This window comes from Microcaecilia unicolor, chromosome 3 (assembly GCF_901765095.1).
Source record: "Microcaecilia unicolor chromosome 3, aMicUni1.1, whole genome shotgun sequence".
Taxonomy (NCBI): Eukaryota; Metazoa; Chordata; class Amphibia; order Gymnophiona; family Siphonopidae; genus Microcaecilia; species Microcaecilia unicolor.
This window is the reverse complement of record NC_044033.1, coordinates 147,888,257-147,903,025: the sequence shown is the minus strand read 5'-3', so window position 1 is coordinate 147,903,025 and position 14,769 is coordinate 147,888,257. Positions and strand designations below refer to the sequence as shown.

General features: G+C 50.5%; 1 protein-coding gene across 4 annotated transcripts in view; it reads right to left on the bottom strand.

Annotated features, from left to right (window-relative positions):
* The window catches only part of CCDC88A (coiled-coil domain containing 88A), a 552,486-nt gene that overhangs the window by 203,549 nt on the left and 334,168 nt on the right, over window positions 1-14,769 (bottom strand). The gene's annotated exons all lie outside the window — the stretch shown is intronic.

Genomic DNA, 14,769 nt, shown 5'->3' with positions numbered 1-14,769 from the left:
CCAGCTTTTTAAAAAAACTGGTTGCAGTGTTTAAAATTGCAAAGGACTTAACACAAAACAACCTACGCACCCAGCTTCTCCTACATAAGCGCACAACTATGGAATGGACTCCCAAAAGCTGTGAAAACAATCCATAACCATCTAACCTTCAGGAAATCACTGAAAACCAATCTCTTCAAAAAGGCTTACCCCACTGATCAAAAGTAAATCCCCACACCCAGCAACACAGCATAACCAATGATCGTACCAGACAATCTACAACCTTCATTCCTTTGACCCTCATGGAGCCTGACACACACCCACATCATTTGTTCACAATATAACCATGTATTTGTTATCAACCGACTTGGCGAATGCCTTTATGGTACTATGTAAGCCACATTGAGTCTGCAAATAGGTGGGAAAATGTGGGGTATTATGTAACAAATCCTATATAATAATTCTCACCGCCAACGTTCGAATGTGCCTGGGACCGTGCCTCCCTCGGAGATGGTCTGCTAGGCAGGCACGCACTGACGTCAGTGACAGCTGATTCCAAAGCAAGGGGAGGAGTACTCCTCCCCCTGCCTAGGAATCAGCTGTCATTGCGCCGCTCCCTGCCACTTCGGAGCAAGTGGCAGGGAGCGGGGCAACACAGACCCCCCCCTCGCTCCACACTCCGCCCTTCCTCAGATTACAACCCCCCCCCCGCGTTACGGCCCACTGGACCCCCCCCCTTCCGCGACCCTGACGACCCCCCTACTCGCCGAAAACTGTCCCCCACCGCCGTCCAGTACCTGTGCTGACGGGGAACCCCAACCCCCGTCAGCCGAAGTCCTGTGCTGGCCTTCGTGGCGTTGCTTCTACAGTCATCTTTTGTTCAAGTTCCTCTGCGTGCGTCTGACGTCAGACGCAAGCAGAGGAACTTGAACAGAGTATCATTGAAGAAGCAATGCCGCGAAGGCCAGCACAGGACTTCGGCTGACGGGGGTTGAGGTCCCCCGTCAGCACAGGTACTGGACTGCGGCAGGGGACGGTTTTCACCAAGAAGGGGAGTCAACAGGGTCGCGGAAGGGGGGGGCCGTGACCGGGCTGGCTCGCAAGGCTATGGGCAGGTAAGAGGCATCCCCTCCCCTCCCCCCGGTCCTTTTCCAGCGACGACGCCCCTCTGGGAGGGAAGCAGCGCCCAGATTGGCTGGAAGGGGGCGGTGACCGGGCCCGCTCGCGAGGCTATGCGCGGGTAAGAGGCATCCCATCCCCTCCCGGTCCTTTTTCTGCAGTGTTGCCAATGCCACATTCGGAAGATTTGCCGCCAAATTGGGGTACATTTGAAGACTTTCTGTGGGAATTTTTTATTTTTTTTGCAACTGCAACACTCATTGCTTGAATAGCAAATATTCAAGCAATGAGTGTTGCACTTGCAAACAACCGTCAGTCTGCTGTTTCATCTCTCTCTGACAGTAAACCAAGCCTCATTTCAGTACTCTGCTGCTCTCTCTCGGTAGTTACGTTCCAAGCTTCATTCTGAGGGAGGAAGGGAGGGGGGAGCCCTGGAACTGGGAGGGAGGGAGGAAGGGAAGGGGAGGGGGTGCGTGGACCCTGGAACTGGGAGGGAGGGGGTGCGTGGGGGGACCCTGGAACTGGGAGGGGGGCGGGGAGAGAGACAGACACACACACTGTCACACACACTCACACATTCAACTCTCTATCACACACACACACCTTCTGTCACACACACTCAAACATTCAACTCTCTCTCTATCACACACTCACTGTCACACACACTCTGAGGAAAACCTTGCTAGCGCCCGTTTCATTCCTTTCCGAAACGGGCGTTTTATCCTACTAAATAAATAAAATACATTACATAGAGTATATTTCAGTACGGTTTTCTGGAGAGTAAGCAGCCTGAATATATGTAGAGAGAAGTGAAAGCTTTTGGCTCTTTGACAGAATTTCCCAAACTGTGGGTCAGGACCCCAAATGGGGAGGGAATGAACTCAACCTCCTACACATGAACTGGAGGAAATGAACTCATCCTACTATAAGTGAACAAGAATCCTGAAGACTGTTTTCCAACTTTCTCCCAAGGAAGGATTAGAACTTCAGGAAACAAAAACAGAACCGGAAACAGATTCACATCATACAGACAATCATACAGGGAGGGCTCATGGCTTCATCTGCTATGACTAAAGGAAAGAAAATTACCAAGGTAAGAACCTAATTTTCCCTTCCTTGTCATCAAGCAGATGAAGCCATTTCATATGGGATGTATCAAAGCAATCCCTATATAGGGTGGGAACAAGTCACACCACGCACTAGCACTTGTGCTCCAAAACGTGCATCCCTCCTAGCAGCCACATCCAGCCTGTAATGTCGGGCAAATGAGAGCTTCGAAGCCCATGTTGCTGCACTGCAAATCTCATGAAGAGAGAGTGCTCCAGTTTCAGCCCAAGAGGAAGAAATCGTTCTTGTAGAATGTGCCTTAAAGGCTACAGGCGGAGGCCGGCCGGCCGGCCGGCAAGCAGATAAGCTGAAAAGATAGCTTCTTTGAGCCAGCGGGCAATAGTGGCTTTAGACGCTGGAGACCCTCTGCGAGAACCTGATAGTAAAACAAACAAATGATCAGAGGTCCTGAAAGAATTAGTAACTCGCAGATACTGCAACAGAGTCCTGTGCACATCCAACAGGTGCAACTGCCCAAAGGATTCTGGAAACTCCTCCTTAACAAAAGAGGGTAGAAAAATAGGCTGGTTTAGGTGAAACGCTGAAACCACCTTAGGCATGAAGGAAGGCACGGTACGAACCGTGACCCCGGACTCTGAAAATTGCAGAAATGGGTCTCGACAGGACAGCGCCTGGAGTTCTGACACCCGTCTCGCCGAAGTAATGGCCACCAGAAAAACGGCCTTTAGTGTCAAATCTTTCTCTGAAGCTCGCCGTAGCGGCTCAAAAGGAGAACCCTGCAGAGCCTTCAAAACTAGCCCCAGGTTCCAAGCTGGACAAGGTGCCCACACGGGAGGACGGAGCCGAAGCACCCCACTAAGAAACCGTGCCAGATCTGGATGAGCAGCTAAAGACACGCCTGCAACCTTACCATGAAGGGAGGCCAATGCTGCCACTTTCACCCGCAGGTAATTACAGGCCAAGCCTTTTTGTACACCATCCTGCAAAAAGTCCAGAATCGGCGAGACAGGAGCCCGCATGGGTGTGATCGCTTTTGAAACACACCAAGACTCCAACTGGCGCCAGATCCTGGCATAAGCCACGGAAGTGGACCACTTGCGGGCCTGCAGGAGAGTGGAAATAACATTATTGGAATAGCCTTTGCCTCTCAATTGCGCCCTCTCAATAGCTATGCCGTAAGACCAAAACGGCAGGCGTCCTCCATGGCCACCGGTCCCCCTGCGACAACAGGTTCGGTACCAGAGGTAAAGGAAGGGGAGCCTCCACTAGCATCTGTCGGAGGTCCGCATACCAAGGCCCCCTGGGCCAATCCAGGGCGATGAGAACCACTTCTCCTGGGTGAAGCCGAATCCGCAGGAGCACACGCTCTATCAAGGGCCACGGAAGGAACACATACCAGAGGCCCAGAGGCCAGGGTTGAGCCAAGGCATCCAACCCGGCTGAGCGAGGATCTCTCCATCTGCTGAAAAGCACGGGACTTTGGCAGTTGAGCTTGTCGCCATAAGATCCATTACGGGCTTGCCCCATTTGGCACATATCTGCAGGAATACTTCGTCTGCCAGTTCCCATTCCGCTGAATCGATTTGATGCCTGCTTAGATAATCGGCTTGCACGTTGCTCTGACCTGCAATGTGAGCTGCCGACAGAAACTGTAGATGCAGCTTGGCCCAGTGGCAAATCTGTTCGGCCTGTGCGGCCAGCGCTCTGCACTGAGTGCCGCCTTGTCGGGTTTATGTAGGCCACTGTTGTCGTGTTGTCCGACATCACTCTTACAGCCAATCCTTCCAGGGTCACTTAAAAGACCAGAAGCGCCTGAAACACCGCTTTCAACTCTAGGCGATTGATGGACCACTCTGACTCGTCGGGTGTCCAAAGACCCTGGGCATGCTTCCCCTGGCAATGTGCGCCCCAGCCCTTCAGGCTGGCATCTGTTACCACTAGGCACCAATCAGGGAGCGCCAGCGGCATTCCTCGCTGCAGCATGCTGTCTGAGAGCCACCACTCCATTGAGTCGGGCCGCAGGGAGACAAGAGAGTCTGCATTGATAATCCTGAGGTACTGGAGACCATCTTTGAAGCAGGGAATACTGCAGAGGTCTCAGGTGCGCTCTCGCCCAGGGCACCAAATCCAAGGTGGCCGTCATCGATCCCAACAGCTGGACAATGTCCCAAGCTCGCGGGCGGGGCATCCTCAGGAGCAGACGGACCTGATTCTGAAGCTTGCACCGCCTTTGCTCGGGTAGGAATACATATCCCGAGTCTGTGTCGAACCGTGCCCCCAAATATTCTAGAGACTGCGAGGGGGTCAGGTGACTTTTGGCTACATTGACGACCCAGCCCAGAGATTGCAGTACTGAGACCACTCTGACTGTAGCTTGATGGCTCTCTGTTGCGGAGTCCGCTCTGATGAGCCAGTCGTCTAGGTACGGGTGAACCCGGATACCTTCTCGCCTAAGAAAAGCAGCTACTACCACCATTACCTTGGAAAAGGTTCGGGGAGCTGTGGCGAGGCTAAAAGGCAAGGCCCGGAACTGGAAATGTTTTCCCATCACCGCAAACCGCAGAAACTTCTGGTGCGGGGGCCAAATTGGAATGTGCAAGTAAGCTTCTTTCAGGTCCAGAGACGTGAGAAACTCTCCTGGCTGTACCGTCGCACTGACGGAGCGCAGGGTTTCCATGTGAAAATGCCGCACTCTTAGGGACTTGTTTAATTCTTTTAAGTCCAGAATAGGGCGAAAAGACCCACCTTTTCGCGGCACCACAAAGTAAATGGAGTAGCGGCCGCAGCCGAAATCGGCGGGAGGCACTGGGGGAAACCGCCCCAATGTGAATCAAGCCTTGTAAGGTCTCCTCTACCGCCGCCTGTTTGGTGGCAGAACCGCATCGGGACTCCACAAACACGTCTCTTATCGGGGCATCAAATTCTATTCGGTATCCTTCTCTGATCAGGTCCAAGACCCACTGGTCTGAGGTAATCTTGGCCCACTCCTCGAGAAAGAGGGAAAGACGTCCTCCTATAACAGGAATCGAGGAGGGGGCCGGCGCACCCTCATTGAGAGGGTCGCCCTTGAACTCCAGGTCTTGAGCCTGCTGCTGCAGAACGTTTGTCCGAGCGAAAGGAGTTCCTCTGCTGAAAACCGGCCACGAGAAGTGGACTCAGCAGAATGCCCCGGGCGGTACCTTCTAGCTTCACGGAAGCGAGGTCTATAAGAGGAGTGAACCGCCTGACCCTTGGAGGGAGGCCGCGGCCTATCCTCGGGTAAGCGCTGGGGTTTAGCATCTCCCAGGCCTTTCACAATTTTCTCCAACTCCTCACCCAACAGGAGAAGGCCTCGAAAGGGCAACTTCACCAACCTTTGCTTAGAGGCCATGTCTGCCGCCCAATGCCGTAGCCACAGAAGACGGCGAGCCGCCACTGCTACAGCCATCTGTTTAGCCGAAGCTCTGACAATATCAGAAAGGGCGTCAGCCAAAAAGGACAAGGCCGACTCCATTTGCGGAGCCACTTCAGACAAGGGCTCCGCTCCATCACCGGGCTGTTCCACTGCCTGTTGCAACCATGCCAGGCAGGCTCCAGCAGCATAACAACTGCATGCAGATGCCCGAATAGTAAGACCAGCAATTTCAAAGGACCGTTTAAGTGCTGATTCCAGTCTGCGGTCTTGCATGTCCTTCAGAGCAACACCTCCTTCAACCGGGAGGGTAGTTCTCTTTGTCACAGCTGTGACTAGGGCATCCACCTTAGGCATTGCAAAGCGAGCCAAATGCTCCTCACTCAGAGGGTATAATTGCCCCATAGCCCTGGAAACTTTCAAAGGTCCTTCGGGGTCAGCCCATTGAGCTGAAATAAGCTCTTGGATGGAGTCATGCAAAGGAAAGGCTCGAGCAGGCTTTTTGGTACTTGCCATCTTCGGATTTCCAGAGGAGGCCACGCCACTCCCAGGATCTTCAATAGAGAGGACCTGTAAGACAATCTGAAATAAGCACTGGCAGCTCCTTGCGGTGGAAATCCTCACTGCTGACGGATCATCTGGATCCAGTGGCCCTTTTGCACCTTCCTCTGGCCACGAGGGCCTGCCAGACCCCTCAGAGTCACCACATCCCGACCACGGGGGGGGGGGGGGGGGGGGGGGAGGAGAAGGGGGGTGCGCCACTCTCTGAAGGGGAATTTACCCTTCTGCGCTTCACTTGCGGCCAGCTATCAGGGAAAAATGCCTCAGAGGGCAATCCCAGGCCTGCATCCACTGGAGGGGCAGTAAGGGGGGGCTGTAGAAAACCCCTGTGGCTGAGCTCTTTTAAGCATATATGCATTATGAAGCAATAATACAAAGTCAGGGGAGAAAAACTCGCCCTGGGCACCTGGTTCCAGTCCGGGGCTAGTAGCTCTTTGGCCAGCCTCAATTCGAGGGCCCCCTCCGGTCTCCAGACCCTCTGCCTCAGCGGGGGTCGCGCCATGTGGTGCTTTCAAAATGGCAGCCGCTGCCAGCTCCACCGAGCGGGAAGAATCATCGCTCGCCATGCTCGGGCCGGCTCTTACGCCTGAACAGCACGTTTTACAGAGCCCCGCTGCTGATCTGCGCTTGCCACACTTGGAACAGCACTTAACACTCTCTGCAGCCATCGCTGAAAAAACGGCGGAAAATTCAAAATGGCGGCTTTGCGCCAAAAACATCCTGATCACGGGCCCTCCCCGGAGGAGTCAGAAAACACTTTTACCTCACTGGACCGAGTATACAAGCTCCGGTCACGCTGTAGAAACTGAAGAAAACCTCTTGCTTTTCTTTTTTTTTTTTTTAACGCTGTGAGGAAAGTAGAGAAAACAGCAAAAGAGGCAATCAAATCAACTTCGGAGGTACAGAACAGTGGGAAAGGCAGGGAAAGGCAAACCAATGTGTCTGCATCCACCAAGTATAGAGTGGGAAAGAGCAGGGAAAAGTGAAACTAATGTGCTCACATCCACTGGGGGGATGGGTAAGGCAGGGAAAGGGCTAACCTATGTGCTTTTAAAGTGAAGCTGCTATAGCCTCTAACACCCCGGCTAACAACTGGCAAGCCAGGAGCCACCCCCAGGCAGATTTTTTAAGGAGCTTGATCAAGCTGCAACCACCCTGCTTGGGGAGATAGAGAATACTGAAGAGGCAGTGGAGCTAGCTGACCATGTGGCACTGTGAAATTTGAGTGCTCTCTATCTCCCCCTGCTGGTTGATGGACACAACCCATACGTAATGACTTCATCTGCTTGATGACAAGGAAGCACTGTTCTATGGGTTGAAGGGATATGGGGTCAATTCAGTATATGGTACCAAAAATAGGCGTCAAAATGCTGGGTACTAAGTGCTAATCTATAATGGCATTTGGGCACTCAGATGCCGTTACAGAATAAAGCCAAAGTTGGCAATTACACCCCAACATTTAGGCTCAAGCACTTGTGTCTGGCCTATGGCAGGCATAAACGTTAGCACCTAATGTTACACTTAAGTGTGAGAGTGTTCTATGCTACATGCATAAGTGTGGGTCCTGCTCAAGCCCCTACTGTGTGCATGGCCCCCTTGCAGTTACATTCTATAATACTTCTAACTGCCAATTTAGCCACCATATGACACATAACTGCATCCATTGCACCTAATGCACGATAAGATTATAGAACAGGGGTTTGAGTTAGGATAGCCAAAACAGCTGTCTTAAATCACAGAGCTATACAAAGAATGGCTGAATATTGTCACTATCTATAGAGTTAGGCAGAACACATATGCTATACCATGGCACTATCATGGACAGTGCACTAATTGGATAGTGCTAATGATGGATAGGGCACTTATCTGTATAGCAGCTGCTGCCATATGGATATGTGCTGTTGAATATGGGGCTGAGGATTTCTATTCTTAGATGTTTATTTTCCAGCTAATTGGGGGTTCTTTCAGAGTACAAAACATCACCGTTTACCAGTGTTTTCATGCACAGATGTACTGCTTTTATAGCTTTTCCCAAAGAATCTCACTTAGTTTGTGCAGCTACGAAGTTGTCAGTGAGGAAAAGGTATATAATTAGAGTAGAGGATCCAATTCTGGCAATTGAAGGGGTGAGGGAATACTAGAAGAAGAAGGGTTTTCTGGTGTCTATCTACTGAATTAGTTACTTTTTTTTCACCAGGGACATTTTATTGGTGTTTATTTGTTAAGGCCTAAAATCAGGAGCCCCCAATTATGATAAGAAGGGGGAGAATGGGACTTGATATACTGCCTGTCATTTTTGCAACTACATTCAAAGTGGTTTACATAGTATATACAGATATTTACTTGTACCTGGGGCATTGGAGGGTTAAATGACTTGCCCAGAGTCACAAGGAGCTGCAGTGGGAATCAAACCCGGTTCCTAAGATCAAAGTCCGCTGCACTAACCACTAGGCTATTCCTCCACATAAAGGCATGGCTTTGATACAACATCTAGCTATCTTTCATTTGCAACACAGGGTCTTTCCTCTCATATGCCAATATATTTCCACCCAGCTAAGTCAGGTACTGAGATGGCTTCATGTTACCCAGAGCTGGACTATTTGGGATGCATCCATAGTTGTGCTGCAGTTGATAAGGTATCAGTGAAGTTCTGGCTCACTCTTCTTTTTAGTAGCAGTGATTCCTATTTTCATAGTTCTTACATTCTAGGTCACTCAAGGAGCCATGACAGCGGAAGACTATTGCTGGACTGGGCCTGTCTCCATTTGATCTGATCTTTAATAAAATGAAAAACAACCCGTAGTAGGTGTTTGCAAGGACAGCAAGATACAAATCCTCACAACTGGGCGAATCATCTGACAAAACCCAGACAAATAAGCCTCTACAAGCTTAGCAAGAATTTTTGGAAGCCATTAAAAGGCACCATCGCACGTGTATGTGACTTCCTGCTTTACAATCTCAAATGGGAACGCCTTAGTCTTTGAAAAAAAAGCTTAGTTTGGAGACAACCGCCAGAGATGGGCAGGTATGTGAAGACTTGTAACCAGCTGTCCATAAAGAATACCTGCTACAGGTAAGTAACTTGGTTTTCAGTAAGGACAAGCAGGATATAAGTCCTTCCAACTGGAACTCCCAAGCAAGATGAAAAGGCACTACTAATAGGCAGCCACCAAAAAGGTTTTGGTGGCAACAAGCCTTTTCTCAAATTATATATATATATATATATATATATATATATATATATATATATATATATATATAAACAAAGAGATCCTGGAGGACAAACTGGCCAAACTTACGGTCAGCCAAACAATAAAGCGAAGATACTTGGTAGCAGGTATTCTCCGAGGACAGCAGGCTGATTATTCTCACACGTGCGTCAATGATCTGCGTCGGCCCGGGAATTGGCATAAAACATAGCAAAAAATAAAAGTTTGCCCGTCGAGCAACCGCACTCCTCAGTTATGTCCCAAAGCATAAAGAAAAAACTCCAAGGGGAGGTGGGCGGGTTGGTGACAATAATCAGCCTGCTGTCCTCAGAAAATACCTGCTACAGGTAAGTATCTTTGATTTCTCAGAGGACAAGCAGGCTGAATTATTCAAACACATGGGGGTATCCCTAGCATCCAGGCTCACCCAAAACAATAAACATTGGTCGACTGGGCCTTGCAACGGCAAGGACAAGAAGTAGATTAACCTGAAACTATATACAAACTAGCTGAGAGTGCAGCCTGGAACACAATAAAACAGGTCTAGGAGGGTGGAGTTGGATCCTAAACCCCAAACAGATTCTGCAGCACCGACTGCCCAAACCAACTGTCGTATTGGGAATCCTGCTCAAGGCAGTAGTGAGATTGAATGTGTGGACTGAAGACCATGTTGCTGCTTTGCAAATCTCTTCAATGGAGGCTAACTTTAAGTGAGCCACTGACACAGCCATGTCTTTGACATTATGAGCCATGACATGGCCCCTCCAGTCAGCCCAGCTTGGACATAAGTGAAGGAAATGCAATCTGATAGCCAATTGGAGATTGTGCGTTTTCCGATGGCGACTCCCCTCCTGTTGGGATCAAACACAACAAGCAACTGGGCAGACTTTCTGAAGGGCTTCATCCACTCCACGTAAAAGGCCAATGCTCTCTTGCAGTCCAAGGTGTGCAAACTGCTTTCGCCAGGGTGGGCATGAGGAAGGGGAAAAAATGTTGGCAAGATAATTGACTGGCTCAGATGGAACTCTGACACCACCCTCAGCAGGAACTTAGGGTGCTTGCGGAGGACTACTCTGTTGTGATGGAACTTAGTATAAGGTGCGTCCACTACTAGGGCCTGAAGCTCACTGACCCTACAAGCTGAAGTAACAGCCACCAAGAAAATGACCTTCCAGGTCAAGTACTTCAGATGGCAGGAATTCAGTGGCTCAAAAGGAGCTTTCATCAGCTGAGTGAGAACGACAGAGATCCCATGACACTGGTGGAGGTTTGACAGGGGGCTTTGACAAAAGCAAACCTCTCATGAAGTGAACTAAAGGCTGTTCAGGGATAGGCTTACCCTCTACACACTGATGATAAGCACTGATTGCACTAAGGTGAACCCTTACGGAGTTGGTCTTGAGACCAGACTCTGACAAGTGTAGAAAGTATTCAAGCAGGGTCTGTGTAGGACAAGATAGAGGATCTATGGCCTTACTGTCACACCAGATGGCAAACCTCCTCCATTTGAAAGACCCATGAGGCACCCTCCGAAAGACCCAAGGAAGCTCTCAATATCCAGGCTGTGAGAGCCAGAGACTGGAGGTTGGGATGTAGAAGCAATCCCTCGTTCTGGTTGATGAGGGTCAGAAAACACTCTAATCTCCACAGTTCTTCAGAGGACAATTCCAGAAGAAGAGGGAACCAAATATGACGCAGCCAGTAGGGTACAATCAAGATCATGGTTCTGCGGTCTTGCTTGAGTTTCAGCAAAGTCTTTCCTACTAAAGGTATGGGAGGATATTGTAATGGAAGTGAATTTTAAAATATTGTTTTTCACCTCTGTTTTGATCGACCAGTGCACTCAGGGCCTATATTGTTGATTAGAAGTAATTCTGTTTAAGAAATGATTGTTTAACTTTGTGTGAAAATAAATTGGAATGCAGAAGATAAGAGACAGCTCTAACTAATTTAGTATGCAAAGGGGAGGATGGTTCTTATTTCCCAGGCCCAGCTTGGCCAACTGGACTTGGGAAAGCATGTGACCACGTTCCCATAGATCTAAGCATTCTGTAATTTTCCATAGAAGCTGTCTGTAATTTTCCTTAGCTCTGAAAATGAGCTCAGCCTAATAAAAAGGGAGGGCTTGTCACAGTGGGGTGGGGGTTCATCTGTCAGTAACGTACAGACTGCACAGAGGGTTTGTTCCTGGTCTAAAGCTCCTAGCTCTCGCTGTGAACCGGGCCCTCCCAGCCGATCTCTGAAAGCCCTCAGAGTGTTCTAGATTGCTCGGAGCTCCAGGAGGTTGATCTGAAGACCTGTTTCCTGGGAAGATCAAGCTCCTTGAGTGTGAAGTCCATCTACATGATCTTCCCACCCTAGGAGGGATGCATCTATCGTCAGCACTTTCTGAGGCTGAGGAATTTGGAATGGTCGTTCCATGGTCAAATTGGGTAGGAGTGTCCACCACTGAAGAGAGTTCCAAAAGTTGGTGGACAGTTGGATTACATACTCTAGATTCCCCGCAGCTTCATACCACTGAGAAGCTAGGGTCCATAGAGCAGATCTCATGTGTAGACGTGCCATGGGTGTAACATGAACTGTGGAGGCCATGTGTCCCAAGAGTCTTAACATCTGCTGAGCTCTGACTTTCTGAGACGTTCGAACTGTGGACAATAGGGATAAAAGGTAGTCTGCCCGTGCCTCGGGGAGATAGGCTCGAACCGTTCTCGTGTCCAGCAATGCTTCAATGAACTCCAATTTCTGAACAGGAGTGAGATGGAACTTGGTGTAATTTATTACAAACCCCAGTAGTTCCAGCATCTGAATAGTCATCCGCATGGACTCCCGAGCACTGTCCTCCGAGGTGCTCTTCACCAGCCAATTGTCGAGATACAGGAACACATGCACTCCCAGTCTGCGTAGTGACACTGCGACTACTGCTAAGCATTTTGTGAAAACTCTGGGAGCTGATGCTAGGCCAAATGGCAGTACAGGGGTACTGAAAGTGTTGTGTTTCCAAACGAAATTGAAGATACTTCCTGTGAGCTGGAAGTATCGGGATGTGTGTGTAAGCATCCTTTAAGTCCAGAGAGCATAGCCAATTGTTTTCATGAATCATGGGAAGAAGGGTACCCAGGGAAACCATCCTGAACTTTTTTTGGACTAGAAATTTGTTCAGGGCCCTTAGGTCTAGGATGGGACGCATCCCCCCTGTGTTCTTTTGCACAAGGAAGTACCTGGAATAGAATCCCAGCCCTTCTTCCTCTGGTGGAACAGGTTCGACCACATGGGCCTTTAGAAGGGTGGAGAGTTCCTGCCTATGCTAGGAGTTGTACGAATGAGCTCCCGGTGGGCAATTTGGAGGTTTGGATTCCAGATTGAGGGTGTATCTTAACCAAACTATTTGAAGAACCCATAGGTCAGAGGTTACGAGAGGCCACCTTTGCTGAAAAAACATTAACCTCCCTCCAACTAGCAAGTCGTCCGGCACAGATAATGTTATTGCGGTTATGCTTGTCTGGAGCCAGTCAAAAGCCCGTCCCTTGCTTACGCTGGGAAGCAGCAGAGGCCTTGGGCGCACGCTGGGGCTGAGCCTGAGCAGGCTGGCAGGATGCCAGAGTGTACCTACGCCTAGCATAGGAATAGGGAGCACTCTGGGACCCACCAAAATACCTCCTAGTTGAGGAGGATGTAGCAGAAGGCACCCAGCGGGAGAGAGAAGCCATAGCATCTGTATGCTTCTTGATCTGGTCGACCAGATCGTCTACCTTCTCTCCGAAAAGATTATCCTCCTGGCAAGGAACATCCGCTATTCTCTGCTGGACCGGATGGTCTAGGTCAGAGACACGCAGCCATGAGAGTCTGCGCATCGCTATACCCTGAGTTGAGATTCTGGATGCTACATCAAAAGTGTCTTATGCACCCCAGGCAAGGAATTTACGACATGCCTTCTGCTGCCTCCTGGCGAAAAGGTTCAGCCTACTCCAGAAAGAGTACATCGACCAAAGTAGACAGCTGCCTCACCGAGTTCCACAAGGAAATGCTCGTGAAGAGCTGGTAAGATCGGATCCGGCAGCAAGCATAGCGGCCTGATACGTCTTCCTCCCAAAAGAATCCAAGGTCCTAGCTTCTCTGCCTGGGGGTGCCGAGGCATAATCTCAAGTACTCTTGGCTCTCTTGAGGGCAGAGTCCATCACCATGGAGTTATGGGGTAGCTGAGACCTCATCAACCCAGGTTCACCTTGGATCTGATACTGGGAATCAGTCCTCTTAGGGATCACAGAGCCAGACAGCGGAAACGACCAGTTTCGCATAAGGACTTCCCGGAGTACCTTATGCAAAGGACCCTTTACTGCCTCCTTAGGTGGAGCAGTGTAGTCCAGGACCTCGCGCATATGGGCTCATCCTCCACATCTACGGGGAATGGAATGGCTCAAGCCGTTTGCCGCACAAAAGATGAAAAGGAGAGGCAATCAGGAGGAGGGTAAGGTTCAGAGGGAACCCCAAAAGACTCATCAGAGGAAAAGTACCTAGGATCTTCTACTGACTCCCACGAGCGTTCCTTCTCAGTGTGGGAAAGCACCTCCTTCAGGGACCTCTGAGACTGAACCTGCGTCGACGCCGAAGACCTATGGCCTCGATGGCAATGTTGAGGGGTCGACACCCGCATGGACTGCGGTGAAGCTTCCTCCATCAACATCGATGGCAGCCGATACTGGAGCCACAAGCGGCACCTAGCTCGGGGACCTCACCACAGATGGAGGGCCAGATGCAGCTGCAGCAGACGGCACGGCAGGTGCAAGCACCCCTGACGCCGAAGCAGACTGGCGCAGCAGTCCTTCCAGAAGCTCTGGAAGCAGGGCCCATATGTGCTCATCGAGACCCACCATTGGGGAAGGCTGCAGGGCCGGTGCAGCAGTCGGTGGCAGATTCATCTGAGGCTCGGGAGTAAGAATCGGACTGAGAGGCCGATGCTTTGGCACCTCCTGTATGGAGGGGGTGCGGTCCTCCCGGTGTCGACGCTTCTCGGGTGCTGAATCCCTCGGTGCCCCTGGCACCGTGCGTCAAGGGGGAACGGTGTCGGTATTTCTTAGCCTTCGCTCAATACACCTCACCGAGGCTCCTCGGTGCTGACGAGGATGATGTTAAATCCCCACGTCGCCTTGGGGTTGGGTCCGACGATGGCCGGTCCCAGACGGCCTGCACAGCAGGAGGCCATGAGGTAGGTGGAGACCCACTCAGTCTCACTGCTCCCAGTGTGCCATGGCCTCTCAGCAGCCATGCCTACGTCCACTCCTAATGTCGATGCGTCCCTCGATGTTGACGCCACCGACCTCGGTTCCGAGGCTGATGCTGACAGCGAAGGACCTGACCAAGCCTAAAAATGTTTCTCTCTCTGGGTTTCTCGAGCAAGTTGAGTCCTTTTCTTCAAACGAAGACAAAGGACACATCGAGCTGGGC